Raw genomic sequence first — 16,405 nt, 5'->3', positions numbered from 1 at the left:
CTAAAAAAGTCAACGTAAAATAAAAATGCTCCTGGAGTCCTACGCAATAAGGCAATTAACTTCACCTCAGCCCTGTGCCTCGAAACCAGCTATAGTCTCTGAAAGGCTGAACTATAACCTGATATAAACTAAGTAAAAAATTGACAATAAAATCACAATAAATGGGATCAAATCAAGAGAGTGCTTTGAACATTAATGTTGAACATTATTTTTTAAATACCTGTTTAGTCAGCAAAGGACAGGAATATCACACAGTAGTAAAACAAATCTTGCAGTTATATTTTGAAGGTCATAAAAAGTAATGACAGCAACTGAGCCTAAATGCTAAAACTGCAGACTTTGGACCCTGTATTGCTTAGTCGAATGTGTTCAAATTCACTAGTATATCTGCAACTCTAAGAAAAAAAAAGGCTCAGTTATGCCAATATCTTCTTTTTGTGGCTCCTGGTAGCCAACATATGATAGTCTGCTTATAAGTACAACAGACCACAGGAAACTACAGAATGTCATTCAAGTGCTTTTAAAACTCCACATTAAAAATGAGGATGTAAAAATACAAAAGGATGGAAAAGACTGCTAGTTCAGAGCACTGCATGATCTGGATGTACTGGTGTCATGGTTTAACCCCAGCCAGCAACTAAGCACCTTGAAGCCGCTCACTCACTTCCTCCCCCACGCAGTGGAATGGGGGAGAAAATTGGGAAAAGAAGTAAAACTTGTGGGTTGAGATAAGAACGGTTTAATAGAATAGAAAAGAAGAAACTAATAATGACAATGATAACACTAATAAAATGACAACAGTAGTAATAAAAGCACCGGAATATACAAATGATGCACAATGCAATTGCTCACCACCCGCCGACCAAGACCCAATTAGTCCCCAAGTGGCAATTCCTCCACCCCCACTCCCCCCAGTTTATATACTAGACATGACATCACATGGTATGGAATACCCCTTTGGCCAGTTTGGGTTAGCTGTCCTGGCTGTGTCCCCTCCCAACTTCTTGTGCCCCTCCAGCCTTCTTGCTGGCTGGGCATGAGAAGCTGAAAAATCCTTGATTTAGTCTAAACACCAAGAACTGAAAACATCAGTGTGTTATCAACATTCTTCTCATACCTAGCTCAAAAACATAGCACTATAGCAGCTGCTAGGAAGACAATTAACTCTAACCCAGCTGAAACCAGGACAACTGGTCATACATACTAGGGTATATACTGTGTTGTATGTATGTGACTATACCAGTTATAGGCATCAGTGTCTTGGTTGATGCCTCTCTTACTAGTTTTCTTATCTGGCCAGTGAAGCTGGAAAAGAGGCACACAATGCGTCATCCATTGGAAAACTTCTGGGCACCTGAAATACCTGGTAAGGTACCCCAGAGATCAATTTTCAAAGTGCTCAGTCGTTGCAGGGGAAGAAGGCCTTGTTATTATTCAGTTGCCTTCAGTTATACCTCTAAGCATGGAGGCTGCAGGAAAAAACATAGTTAGTTCACACGATGTTAAAAGCTGTGAGCTGTGCTGGTTGCCATTTACTGTTTCCTTCCTTCCCCGTGTAGAAAAATAATCAACAGGAAAGTATCGCACTGCCTCCTGTATGGGTTGTAAAGGCTGAAATGGCTAACGAGACTGTTCTTTATCTTGAATTCCCATGCAGTTTCCCATATGCATTCCTCCCACATGAGGACCTATATGTGTCCTCATGCTGACTCCTACGTCAGTCTTCAAATGTGTTGAATGACCTCCTCAGACTGGCTGAGGAGCCAAAGCTGGTATGTGGACTCTGCCCATCAAGAACAAAATATGCATATCTATATTCAAAACTTAGTAAAGCCAGATCTGTGGTATGTGCTCAGTCCTGTTTTTCATATGGAACTGACTTTAACCACTTTCCGTACCCGAAGTTACTAAAGCATATGCTTCTCCACTAAAAAATTTGTACATGCTACAATTTTACAATTTTTGCATTATTCCTGTAGATATACAAAGATAGTTTGACTAGGAGAGGGGAAAATGCTTTTTTTTTTTTTTTTTAAATTTTCCTACAATTCTGATGTGCCTAAATGTCTGTTTTAATTATAACTCAGGGCACAAAATAAGCAAGAAAAGATCAGTCTAAAATCTAATTGCCTCAAAGTTACAAGAACATAATGACTAGAATGTAACAGTATAGAAAAAGCACTGAGTTTAATTGTCATTATTTTAAAGAAAATTAAAAAAACAACTTCAAGAGAACCACTGACATAATAGAAAACTTACAAATGTATCCAAATTTGAAATTCTACACTAGACTTTCATTAGTAATAACCTTGTCTACACATTGGCTGATTAGTCTAATGCAAAATGGGAAACTCTTCACATTACAGAAAAGCTATTAAATTTATCAAAACCCAAACATTTTTCAGATTCCAGGAAACTTTATATCTGCTAATAAGCAGATAATAATCAATCACCAGGATAAACCAATATTATCATTTTCATTTCTAATACTATTGCATTTCTTTCAAATCACTGAGTGCTCACCAGTCGCCAAAGTTCACCACAAAAGGAAAAATCCTGCCTGCCTAGCATGAACTGTCACAGCAAATTAACTTTTCCTTCCAAACCACGGTGCTGCAGCAGTAGTGTGGATTTTTCTTTTTTCAATGATTAGAAGATGTAGACAACTATGTTGTGAACTATGCATAGGAAAAAGTGTAAGCCCATATACTACTTCCATTCAAATTCTGTCCTTTTGCATAATCAGGCACTTGTGATCCATCTTCCTCAAATCTCCTTATCTTACTTCAACTTTATCAGAACTGCTGATTGGAAATTCAGTCTCATACCATGACTGTATTTTTTTTGGTAATTCTATTTGTTTTGTTGTTTGATTGTGGGTTTTTTTCTTATACAAGAGGAACTCTCTGAGGAAAGCTGTCTTTCTCATAGCACATGTCTCTAATTAAAATGCATACACAGCAGCAAAAGGCTGACCCAGATTTTTCAGTAAGAAGAATTTAGAAGTTAATCTCTGAAAAACCTAATTAAATAAGCCCCAGAAAGGGGAAACAATAATATTTACATGCAATTCATCATTTACCATCTTGTTTAGCCCAACAATCTTAAGAGCATTTGGAGGGAAAAAAAAAGCACCACATGCAATAGTATCTGACTGACAGACCAACTTTTGCTCTTGAATCAGTTCAATACTTGTATATAACACATACTTTGAAAGACATTAAGAAACTTTAAATGTTTTATTAATCCCAGCAGCCTTCATAACATCTTGGTGATGTTTATTCATGTCTGCTCCAAAGATAAAGGCTGTCAACATAAGCTTTAATGTTAGTAAAATGGCAGTGTCCTTGAAAACAGTAGCAACACTACTTTACCTTGTATGTAATTATCTTCTGTTCTAGTTCCTGAATGACCAGCTGTCAAAAAGTCTCTCTGCATGAGGTAGGTTGATAAATCTTCAACACTTTGAAAAATTTTTAACCTCTCTAATTACTGAACATAAAACAACATTAACCTACAATTTATATTCTCAATATGTTCTACTTCATTGGCTCTGAAGTTTTTCAACAAACACATTGTGAAAAGATGGTGTATTTTTCCTTTGTATTATGCTTATCAAGCAAAGTTTCTGCATTCATTGCTGTTGCTTAGGTGCCTAGCTGGTAGCTCCAAGTGTTAAATCAGTTGCTAATTCCCTAATCATATGCTTTTCTCTCAATTGCTTTTGCTAAGTAGCATTTGCATTTAATTAAGTACGTCTTAATTAGTTGATGGTTAATATTGGTGAAGTAATTTTCTTTTAAGAAGCCTAAGCAGAAATGGCACTGATTTCAATACAGACAAATACGCTAGTTTCTCACATCTGTTCATTATGCAAAAATGAAAGAAAGTTGGTCTAATAGTTTAATGATGTGAAAACATTGTAGGATTGTAAACTGTTTGATTTGGTGATTTGTGTGGGAAACTTTACTGTGGTTTTGGTTTCAATGTAGAATTTCAAGTAGTATCATACAGACTATTCCTTCCTAAAAGAAAAATTATAAACATGATACTTTGGCCACTTATTTAAAAAAACATCATGAATCTCATAAACGTGGAGGGATTTTTTTTTTAAATGAGAAACTTGCTAGCACAAGCACATATACCATCATACTTACACATTTAACATGACTACACACACAAACCAGCAATATAGAAAAGGCCACTGACTACTCCCCTTTCACTAAGCAAATACTGTAAGATCTGAATACCTTTTAAAATGTAATCTTAAATTTTAAAATGTGGTTTTGAATTTTTTTTAGGCAAACATGTGCAAGGAAAAATGACTGATAATGGCAGGAACTAATACTATACAAAAGGAAAATAGTTGGAGCTTAGAAACCCACCATATCCAGTGTTTCTCAAATCAAAGATAATAGCATATCAACACACTTAAGGATCTTTTTTAAGATTTTCTATTCCTTAACGAGATGAAACACCACATTTTACAAGCAATAACTTCTTGTTGATGACTGTGCAATTTTCATCATGTATTCACCTTATGGGAAAAGAAATTTTGACGAGTGGGAAGAAAGTGGCTTCAATAACCCCCACATTCATGCAGAAATCTAATTCCAACAACAGTACCTGAGCACTTCTGCTCCTTTTCTGTAACCACACCAGTAAATGCTACCACTACACCTCAGCTACAACTTAGAGAGCAGCATGTGTTTGCTAACTTTCTGTCATGCTTTAAGCCCGGCCAGTTACTAAGCACCACGAGGCCACTCACTTACTCCTCCCCACCAGCCACGGTGGGATGAGGAGAAAATATAAAGAAAACTTGTGGGTTGAGACAAGGACAGGGAGGGATCACTCACCACTTATGGTCATGGGCAAAAGACAGGCTCAACTTGGGGAAGAAACAAAATCAATTTAATTTACTACAAATCAAATCAAAACAAGGATACTGACAAGCAAAACCTTAGAATACCTTTCCCCCACCCCTCCCTCCTTCCTGGCTCAACTCCACTCCCAATTTTCTCTACCTCCTCCCCCTGGCAGCGCAGGAGGAGCGGAAATGGGGGTTGGGGTCAGTTCATCACACGTTGTCTCAGCCGCACCTTCCTCCTCAGGGGGAGGACTCCTCACTCTTCCCCTGCTCCAGCGTGGGGTCCCTCTCATAGGAGACAGTCCTTCACAAACTTCTCCAATGTGAGTCCTTCCCATGGGCTGCAGTCCTTCATGAACTGCTCCAGCATGGTCCTTTCCACAGGCCGATCCTCAGTCACAGACTGCTCCAGCACGGGCTTTCCCATGGAGTCACAGCCATCTTTGGGGGTATCCACCTGCTCTGGCATGGGCTCTTCCCTGGGCTGCAGGTGGGCATCTGCTCCCCTGCTCACCTCCGCCCCCTCCTTCACTAACCTTGCTGTCTGCAGAGGGGTTTCTCTCACATCCCACTTCCCTCTCTGCTGCAGGTTCCCTTCTTAAATCTGCTCTCCCAGAGGTGCTACCACAGTCACTGATGGGCTCGGCCTTGGCCAGCGGTGGGTCTGACTTGGAGCCAGGGAAGTTTCTAACAACTTCTCACAGGAGCCACCCGTGTAGCCCCTCTCCGGCTACCAAAACCACACCACACAAACCCAAAACACCTTCCCCACAACACTGCGTATTAGCAGCTATGTAGAAAGAATGCAGAAGCAGGTAACCCCCTGCAAGTGGTTTACAGGAAAGCTAAAAGATGTGAAAGGCATTCTGCTACAGAGGTAAGACAGTTCTATTTCCAAAACTTCTTCCCTGTTGTAAGCTCCTCCAAATTTCAAACACACAAATTTCAAGAAAAGTGAATCACTGCTAAGAAATCCAGTTCAGATTCCTTACTGCATCATGTAAAGGTAAGGTTTTGCACCATATACAGAACAGTTACAGGAATAATCAAACCCAAAATAACACACCTTACTTTGAAATAATGACAGCAATAAAGGGACAACTCTGAAACAAAAATTAAGAACATATTTTAAAGACGTATAATTTCTGTTAAAATTGCTTCAGATGGGAAATATCTTTGGATGTTCTTTGTATGTAACTGGTTAAGAATAGTGAACTCACACCTTCAGATGCAATATTAATGCTTCCAGTAATCCCATTTTCATGTCTGGTAATAGAAGAACATATGTACCTCTATTTATATTGGAGTCATCTATCAGGATTACAGTCATGTAGATACAGTCTAAATTTGACAGAGGGAAATAAAATCAGGGAAAGGAATAGTATTTCTTTATCCAAATAATATTGTTTCAATCTAAAATGCAGTGTCATCTGGCCAGATTAAACAACAGTACGAAAAAATAATATTCCATAACTACGTTAACTCAGAAATATACAATAATCTGAGGTGTTTGGCTGGGGAAAAAACCTTACTTTTTTTCCATTGAATTGCAAACTTCTTATTTATGCTTGAATTCTTTACTCAATGAGAATGAGAAAAGTGGAAGAAACTCTGCTCTCTGTCATCTTAACAAGAACATTTTATGGTATCCACTTTCAAACTTTACCTCTTGTTCCTTTATCTCCTCTTTTATTTTTCACTATTCTTTGCTAGATTTACTCGGGTTGAAAAACTAAATTACATACATTTCACCCAAAAAATATGGAAAAAGGTTTTCCAGTTCTCCCTGTATTCATTTACATAATTTTGTAAGGTGGTGGTGGTGGTGGCAGCCACAGTATCAGTTCCCCCAAGCATACACAAATCACTTGGCTGTGAAGCTCCCAATTAATAAATAAACAAACAAATATGAGGTCAGTTCCTTCACTATACACACAGAGACACACTGAGGGTGTCTTACAGCACTAACTATGGCTTAAAAAGTAACAGAGCCTTTTTATCTCTGACACAATACTATAAGTTATTGAGTGCTTACTTTGTATTATGCATCAAAGACTCATGGAAAACTCTTCTTGCAGGTGATACCTTCTTTGAATTTTCACTACTTCTGATACCACTGAATAACCACCAGCATGAAAGAGGCTGTATCTGAACTATTAGTGATAATGTATCACTGAAAAAGACTGATCTAAGTAGGAGTACTGAAGAATTAATCCAAATTAATTAAAATAGGACTTTGAAGGAGATTAGTTAAACTGTATTAATATTTTGTATGGCTATCCTTATTCAGAATGAAAGAGAAAATTCTTAACAAATAGAATTAAGGCCACCTTAATTCTGAATAAGAGGATTCACATACACATTTAATATAGTTTAATATTTTTGCAGTTAATTTGGATCACCTTTCCTAAGTGTCTCCAAGCAGACAAGACAAAGTAAACAAAAACTCAAACATGGTATGCCTTTAGCTGAAAATCTGCTATACTTTATGCCATAGTAGATTGTACCACAGGGATAATAGTCCAATATTTCTAATGAAGAGCCCAGAAGAGTACCTACACATTGCCTAACAACAGTAGTAAGATTTTCCTACTGCTTGACAGGTAGTTGAAGCATTTTCACGGTTCATTTGCTAATGTAGTCTTTCTGAGAACGATAAGGAACAGAGAATACAAGTGTATTGATCATAACCAAGCACAGTTGCCTTCTCGTGTCAAATAAGCCAATCAAACGTCGTCTTGATATGAAAGAAAAAGTAAGTTTGATGACAGGCTATGGTCCCACTGAGAATAAAATCAATATCAGTCATGGGACCAAGTGGGATCAATATGTCAGACCAATAGGTCATTTTAAGCAGAACGGGGAAAGGAAGGGAAAAGTGCTGACAGAGCTATAAGGAAACAAGAAGACACAGTGCAAATCTGGAGGATGAGATCACTTGAAAATCTACAATATATTTCTAAGAACACTTGGCAAAAGCACCAACTCGCCTTAAAAAGATGTAGCTGATCCCAAGATCAACTGGACATTCTCATAAACTTTTCCCAATCAAGCCACAAATCATATAGTGACAAAAAGAGATAGAAATATGACTTCAAAAATAAAATTAAAAAATACTTTCTCCATTTGTTGCAAAATGTTACAGAAACTCCATTGTGTTTAACAGTGAAAAAAAATTCCTTTGACAGACTTTAGAAATATTGGTAGTGTTATTTTGAACGTTGGTAATAGTACAAATTAAAATACCTGGATATAAAAATGCAACATGTATCTATTTTAGCATTGCAATATGTCTTTTTGTTCAAAAGGTCAAAATTAAGTGGAGAACAAGTCCAGGAAGGGCAATGGAATGTCAACGACTTCAAACCAGTTCAATTAGAAATGATAATTCTGATGTGCTGATCTGAACTAGATTAACATTCAGGGATACGAGTTAAGAATAGAAGCATAGAAAGGAAATAATAGACAAGACTACAAAAACAGTAGCATGAAAACAATGTGACAGCTCCCCTAATGTCAGTAAAATGACTATGCTTGCCACAGTCAATCTTTTCAACAATTTCCTACACTGAGGTACTAATCTGCATATTTTAAACAGCTACCTTAAACGGCCTGGTTTTCAAGAAACACTAAATATCCATAACTTTCATGAACCTTCAGGCTTCTCATTTTCTGCAAAAGTATGAGTTTTGGAGGATAACTTTATAAATTTAAGCTTAGAAGTTCACAAAGTTGCATCATAAATTGATTCATAAATACTCCAGCACTGCAGTTTCATCACCAAGTATTTTCCTAGAATTTGGCCACCAACATTTTAATCTTATTCCACTCTCCAATGCAAGAGCGTAACCCACAGCTGAAGAGAATGACTAATGGCATGCAGCTGACAGAACATTAGATGAATTTTTCAGTTTGTCAATTATCTAATATTTCACAACTAGACAGTGAATTTGCACCAAGTTTACAACTATGCATTCATAAATATCTGTGATACCTTTTGCCACGCAAATATACCTGTAACTCAAAAGGGGGTTTAAGGGAATAAGAAAAATTATTTCATATAGTAAAAGATGATTGCAAACATTTTCTTTGCATTATTCATCCAGTTGCAGCTAGTAAAGAGTTGTCACTCTATATGTAATCTGACAGCTCAATTCAATCACAGTTAAAACACAGGACCCAAGAGGTGTAAAAGAGATCACTGCCGGTGTCATGTTTACACATTTCTGAGAAACAGTTTTATAATTAATTTCATGGATGCTTCTGTCCGTGTCCTACTACTGGCAGATAAAATGCAGTCTTTGGAGAACATCTTTTTATCTATCTTGCAATGAATATCTTCTCATCATTACAAGTGGAAGGCACAGTATGCCTTTAGGGAGCTCAGACTGTGAATTAATCTTGTCTTTTGGAAACATTTTCATAACTGATTCCTCTCTAGAAGACTAAAACTAACCTATCCTTTTGACTTTTCCTTTCTCCTGGCCTCTCAGTATATGGATTCAGAGAATGAGCTCTCAGGAAAACAAACAGAGGTAAATACCACTACATCTTATAAACCTATGCTAAATTAAGGAAATACAATAACATTGTCACACAACAAAAACAGAAGTAGCAGGAACACATCTGCAAATATAGGTACATTATAATTTTCCTACTTTGTTAATAAATTATACAAGCTAACGTCCTAAAGTCACAGAAATCTGACAGATTTCGCTGCCGTTTTGCTCCTACTCAGAGAAATCAGCTGTACTCGGGAAACATCCTTCCCCTACTAGAAGGACATCACTGGTTTTCTATAAGCCTCCCACAAGATTTAAGATGCTTCTAGCTAGCATTATTCTTCTTTTTCCCCCTCTTAAAAAAAAAAAAAAAATCCCTTCTGAGACATTCAGAATAAGAGATTTGATGTAGATTCTATTTAATATTTTTTCTCTGGAAAACACTAATGAAGAAATTTGCTATTTATAAAATAACATCAGTACCAGTAAAGGATGTCTCAAATCAGTAAAATTAAACCCAAACATCTGATAACTCCTAGGGCAAGATTACATAGCTAATCCATAAATTACCCCCAAAATTATGTCAAGAAACCAAACAGCAGTAAATGCCAGAATTAAAGTTGCCTTTGTATAATGCAGTTTTTTAAATTGCATAATCACATGTTTATTATTTTTCCACTGGGTCCCTTCCTCCTTCAGTTCACAGATTTGAAACTCCTTAATGAGTAGCTATTTGGTATTTTTAGTTTTATTCTCTTTGTTCAAGGCATGAGCCTATGTTTTATTTACTACATATTAATTAAAAGTGTTATTAAAACAGAATTGGTAATTTTTCTAAGATCTTTCTGTCATGGCTATCAAACACCCACCAATACATTTATTTGCAAAACATTCAAGATGTGACAGGTCAATATTATTTATATTTTGCTGATGCTGAACAAAAGCAGAGCAAAATTAAACCCTGAAGAATGAGACAACTAAGGCTAATTGTCTCAAAGACAAAGCATTCATTACTACAAAATGCCCACTTAATCCCCAAAGGAGATATATCCATTTCACAAATAAGTAGCAGGTTCTGTGGGGAAAATGTCATGTAGGCACAATTAAATAATTAAAGACTTCCATCTGATACATTCGCATAAGGTCCAGACAAACAACCTTAATTCCCTATTGTTTGAGGGCTTGGCTTTGCAACCTAAAATACTTAATTTTGACATAATATTCTTTTCCAATTTTCTAGTTTAAAGCAGAAGCCAAATAAAAAATAGTACTTCTGCCATGGGTATTACACTGACTCTGGACAGTTACTGCTCTGCCAGGTGATCTCTGGGCCAAAAGCAGCAGCAGACTATAGTGCACTGTGTTCCAGCTCTAGAAGTGATGAGCTTCCTTCTTTCTTCCCCTTCTCTGACTTATTATCCAGCCTTATTTTCTCCAGGCACTAATCCCAGTCTGTCACCTCACTTTCCCTTTCACCCAGCCCTGCCAAGTTCTCTCCAGCTGCTTGTCAAATCCTCCCTTGGGCTGACCGTCACCAGACTGAATCCTTCCCCAAATTCATTCCTAATCCCTGCCACATAGAGACATTTAATACCTTCCTTTGAGTTCCTTACTTGCTCTCAGTAAACTGTCCTGGAGGAAACTAGGGTCAAATTCTACCTTTCCCCAGCTCTTAACCAAATTGCTTCGTCAGTGCCAGTTTCTCCCTCTTGTCTTCCATCCCTCTTTTCACCAGATCCCAAGTACAAATCTATTCCTTTCCCTCTGCATTGGGTCTGTGACTACATAGCTGAAACCCTACCAAAAGCTACCTGCAACCCAAAATTTGGAACAGATCACCAGGAACACTGGAGAGACTGGGATCCTCAGCTGTTTGCTCCGATTTGGAGTAATCACTGTGGCTGAGTACCTTTTACTCTTAGTTTGAAGTTTTTTAAGTATTCAGTGGAGATGGTGCTTGTGCAGTGAAGTTCCAAGAACTGCAAAATGACACAGCTTATCTCAAGGCTCTTTAAGTTGCCACTGGAACAGTTATCTTGTGAAATCAAATATTTCTTGGCAGATAAGAGTGGTTTTACATTAGTCAGTACTCAACATAAATTATGATCTGAAAGAAAGGTCAGACAATGACCTGCTTAAGGCTGGAAATACTGAGAATAAAATTCCTTTTTATTCTGCATCAATGTGACTGGCTAATGATGTTTTAATCATCATCATTTATCAACACACTAGTTTCATAGCTTTGAAGTTTTATAACATTTATTAAAAAAATTTACCATTAGCATGCAGGTTGTCAGAAAATATAAATAGGCCTGTGCAAGCCTTTTCTCTTAGATGGAAAATTGACTCCCATCAAATCTAATGAGAGGATACTATCTTAGAACATTTTATTATAAAGATTAATGATTAATACTGTGTAATAAAATCTTCCAAGATAGTAGTATTTAATTTATAACTATGTAACATTATTTTTATATATAATGTTATTAAATGTAACATTATGTCTTCTGAGTATGTTTTGTAAAAATATTTAAAGTATTTTCTGAGTCTGTGCTAGGGAGTTAACACATGACACACAAATCCAAAACCAAAGAAGTTCAATACTGGGTCTATAAATCCAGTTTTATAATCCATCCGTAAGTCCATAAACCCTTTTTTTTTTTCTTGTTAACAGCATAATTTGAAGTAACAAATGGAAAGATTGTAAAGCATTAAACTGACCTTCCTAAAAAACCAATTGTTTTGAAATGTATCTACAATTATCCCTCTCTGTATTCTTACTATGATGAAGCTTGGAGACTAGTCAGCATTTGGTTACTGTTTTGCAGGCTGCTATGTAAATCAAAATTTATGATTCAAAGTTCCCCCTCCTAATTTACCCACTGCTATTACAAGCAGTTCTTGCAATATCCTACTTTTCCATCTGGTTGTGCCATCAAAAACAAAAACAGGTTACTACGAGTGTGCATCATATGAAACCCCTAATTCCACTCTCTGTGGTATATTTCCAAAATATTTGTGCTTCCCACTATGGCAACTTCTAGTCCTAGATGTCCAATAAATTTTAAGTACACCAGTACAGCTTCTCAGCAAAGATGTTATAGTACATTTTAGAAGTAAACATGCCAAAACCCAGCAAACTTATCTGACTAGACAGTCAAATTATGATCCATGACACAAGAAAATTATTTTGGTAATTAAGTTGGCCCACCTATTTTTAACTTAATTATATTCTTTATGAACATCAGTGTCTCTGCAGGCATTGTCCATACCAAGTGCAACTCTGTCTTCAAAAATATATGATAAATTGGAAACAAGGGTCTATTGCACTGTCATAAGTGATAATTGTTTATTGTGTTATGCAGATGAAACTCTGGGTTTGTTTTACTCATCTCTTTAATTGAAATCATTGCATCACATTCCAGGCCAACTATTAAAGACATTGATAAAGCAAGTGATGTCATCCTATATAATGAAATCACTTCATGTTATACAAACACTAAAAGCACCCATTCTTATACGGAACTTAATGGGGATATGTCCACTTTCCTAATGTCAAGATGAGAGACAAAAACGAATTGGTATGACATATTAAATGTGACCTTTTATTGACAGAAGAATTATCAATTATCAAACTTCCTGAGAACTGAAATAGGATAGTTTAAGCAGTAGTGTGCACTAATTTTTCCTTATATTCCTTTATACTAAATGAAGCAAATCTTGTTAAAAACAAATGCCTTATAAATTTCATATCTTATGTGTTTACAGTGAAGAACAAAGTGTGCATCTTACATTTGATTTAAACGCCTCAGATGGTCAGCTAAAAAGCTGCCAGGCAGAAAAGAACAATTCAAATCAATTCTGTAATGATGTTAGCTAGGAGATTAATATTGGGAAATGATGACTAATGCCCATATAACCAAGTTCCTGTAAGCATAAGGCAGTATGTGCTGAAAAAAACTGCCATTAGCTACTGTGTTTTTCTACTAATTGAATGCTGAGCACTGGGCAGATTTTGATCTGGGTTCTCTTACAGGAATAACTCAATAATTCAATGTAGTTTGAATTCGAATCTGGCTCTTCACTCTTTTAAAAAAACTAAGTCATAAAGTGAAACAAAGTAGGTATTTTCTTCTTAAATAATCATTAAAAAATCCAACCAGGCTGCTGGTTTCTTCATTCAATGCATATAGCCACACAATAGAAAGGGCAAAAGAAGTAGACTCTTTATACCTGGGCATACCTATAAAGCTTCTGTTGATTCTCTTATTGTTTCCCATTATGAAAATTAATTAGCTGCTAGACCAGCAGCTAGTCATTTAGCATGTATTTGATTCAAAACATAAATATACAGAAAGCCAAATTTTAAGCCAGACAAAATATTTTAAGTGAAAATGGTTGCACCAGACAATCTTCAGTTTTTCCCTGAAGTTTATTCTACCTATTTAATTAGATGCTTATTGTAAGAAGATATAAAGCCACAAGCTAAAAAGTAACAAACACAATACAGATGTTGATCAGGAAACTATAGAAGAAAATTTAAACTACATGAAGAAATTTTATAAGCTTTTCTGCAAAGTAAAATTCAATAAAAGGAATACAATAAATATTTCAGAAATAAATATTTCTTGTTTCTACATCTAGAGAAAAACAGTAAAGCAATTCAATCCTATAGGATTGTTGTATAGCTGAAGTATTGTACCTTCGGTCAGTCACAGTAGCTGAGAACAAACACAGATAAAGGAAACATACTCTGTTCCATTTTGGACAGTACAGTGTTTGAGCCACTCCATACAAAGTAGCTAAACTAATTGGTTTGAAATGTGTACATCTGAGTGTCTTAACAAACTGGACTAGTTTACCTTCTGTATCTTTTAATTAACTACCAAAACCACTGTTTTACCCCCCAATATTGCAAGCAGGGTACAGCCCACCCGTTTACATCAGGATATACTGATGTCACCAGTGGTTTGAATTTGCACTCCAGTCTCAGGAAGACCAGACCTGTGTCATCTGCATACGCCCAGGTGCCAGAAGAGAACTCATGGCACTCAGCTACATCAGCACACATCTCTGCCTAGACAACTTCAGGAACAATTTTGCCACTTCAAAGAGTTGCAGGAATTTGCATATACACAAAGAGCCTTGCTGTTGCCATAGCTCCCTCTTCTAAGGCTAGTTATCTCTCACAGCTGTGAGGCAAGAGATGGCAATGAGTCCATTCCTTTCCCCTGTGGAGCTAACTGTAACCCAACAATTAGTGAGCCTGAACAAGGTCCGGAAGAAATTTGCCCTTCAAAAGTAAGATCTGTTTTATCCAGAGTAACACATGCAGTGGTACAACGCCCAGTATATTATAAAGGTTTAAACCAATTTATTATTTACACATTCCTACAAAATGAGCAAGTAATTTCAGGCTACAGTCTGAGGATCAGAAGCACACTGTTGACACCACAGACGCTGCTAGCACCTGTGCTACAGAGTTCAGCACAAAGATAAAAACTTAAAACCCATAATGAATGAACCAGAATTTTGTAGTTATTTTCAGCAGTAGTTAATTTTGCAGATCTTTATGTCAGAAATTATTTTGCCCTATTTACATATGAGTAGCACTAATGTATCTGTTATGGAGTGGAGAAGTGGCTAGCTTTCCTACTATAGACTTAGTCTTTAAGCAATACAGAAATATTTTTGAAATGGATTCACAGATTGCCATAGCCTTAGAGAAACAGAGCAAATTTATCTGTTGTAAAATCACTCTTCTGAACTGCATTAAAGAACTTAATAATAGGTAACATGTACACATCTATGTGTGTGCATGCATGCAAGTATGCCTTATATATATTACATATATATATAAAAATAGGTGAATGACAATTTATTTTTAAAAAAAAATAGTCATTTTATCATTAGCAAAAGTTAATCCGTAGCATGGAACATTAGCCACAGATCTCTAATCATTAAAAAAATGTATATGATGGAGGAATTCTGATCAGCTTCTGTCCAATCTTGGAGTTTCCACAACCAAAAGGACGTTTTTTCATCTAAAGGAGCTCCTTTGTAAAATTTCCTGGAAGACCGACTAAGAATATTTATTCTGAAAAGGTTCTTTCCACACTAAAAGGCTGAAGTTCCATTTATATAATAAAACACATCAAAGTTCATTATAGCCTCTGCAATGACAACCTGGGGTACTGACTGTCATAATTTTTTCAGCCTGAATGAAAATTCTGATTACTGTAATCCACTGTGGAAAGAGAATGACAATCATAGGCCTCCAGCAACAACATGGGAGGATAATCTATTGTTTGCTAGCATCTCAAAGGCTGTAATGACTCTTATCTTTACACCAAATTGAAGAGAGAAACTCATTACAATTATATAAAACAATCTCACAAACACTGCTACTCGATTCTAATTGTGAAGTAAAACACCCAGGTCAAGACATGTTATCCCAACTAATTATCCTTTAAACATATAGAACAATGCAACAGTCCACAGAAAGAGAAGATACTCATCAGTGTTGGGTTTATCTTACGTTAAAGCAGTACATTTACAGTACAATGCTTATTCTGAAAATTACAATGCCAGCCTTTTTCATTTTATAAAGCAGAAGCCAAGGGGAAAATACTTTTGTTTTAATACATTGAAGTCCCTTTGATCCAACCTCTCCTATCCAGGCACTGACTTAAGATTGGCTAATTAATTCATATGAACAACAAAAAAAAAGCACTCTTGAAGAGACTGAAGAGAGTATTGTTAAGCAAAGATTAGTTCAGTTTAAGTAACACAGCAAACTTAGTCGATAATTAATGCTTTCCACACACTGTTTCCCTTCACAGTCATTTTTACCTGTAAAACTGAATGAAATTCCCTATGTGCCATTTAGATCAAAATTATAGCAGCACATAATTATTATACAAATTATGTAACTTGTTAATTGAACCACAGTCTTTAACTGACAGTCAATGTAGTCTTCTTCAAGAAGTGCTCAAAGAACACTGAATATTACAAGTTTCATTTGATGATTAGT

The 16,405-nt window shown here is 36.3% G+C and overlaps 1 protein-coding gene across 5 annotated transcripts in view; it reads right to left on the bottom strand.

Annotated features, from left to right (window-relative positions):
* The window catches only part of THSD7A (thrombospondin type 1 domain containing 7A), a 308,856-nt gene that overhangs the window by 83,514 nt on the left and 208,937 nt on the right, over positions 1–16,405 (bottom strand). The window lies entirely within an intron of this gene.

This window comes from Aquila chrysaetos, chromosome 3, assembly GCF_900496995.4.
Source record: "Aquila chrysaetos chrysaetos chromosome 3, bAquChr1.4, whole genome shotgun sequence".
In the NCBI taxonomy this organism is placed as follows: Eukaryota; Metazoa; Chordata; class Aves; order Accipitriformes; family Accipitridae; genus Aquila; species Aquila chrysaetos.
This window is presented reverse-complemented; position numbering and strand designations above follow the sequence as displayed.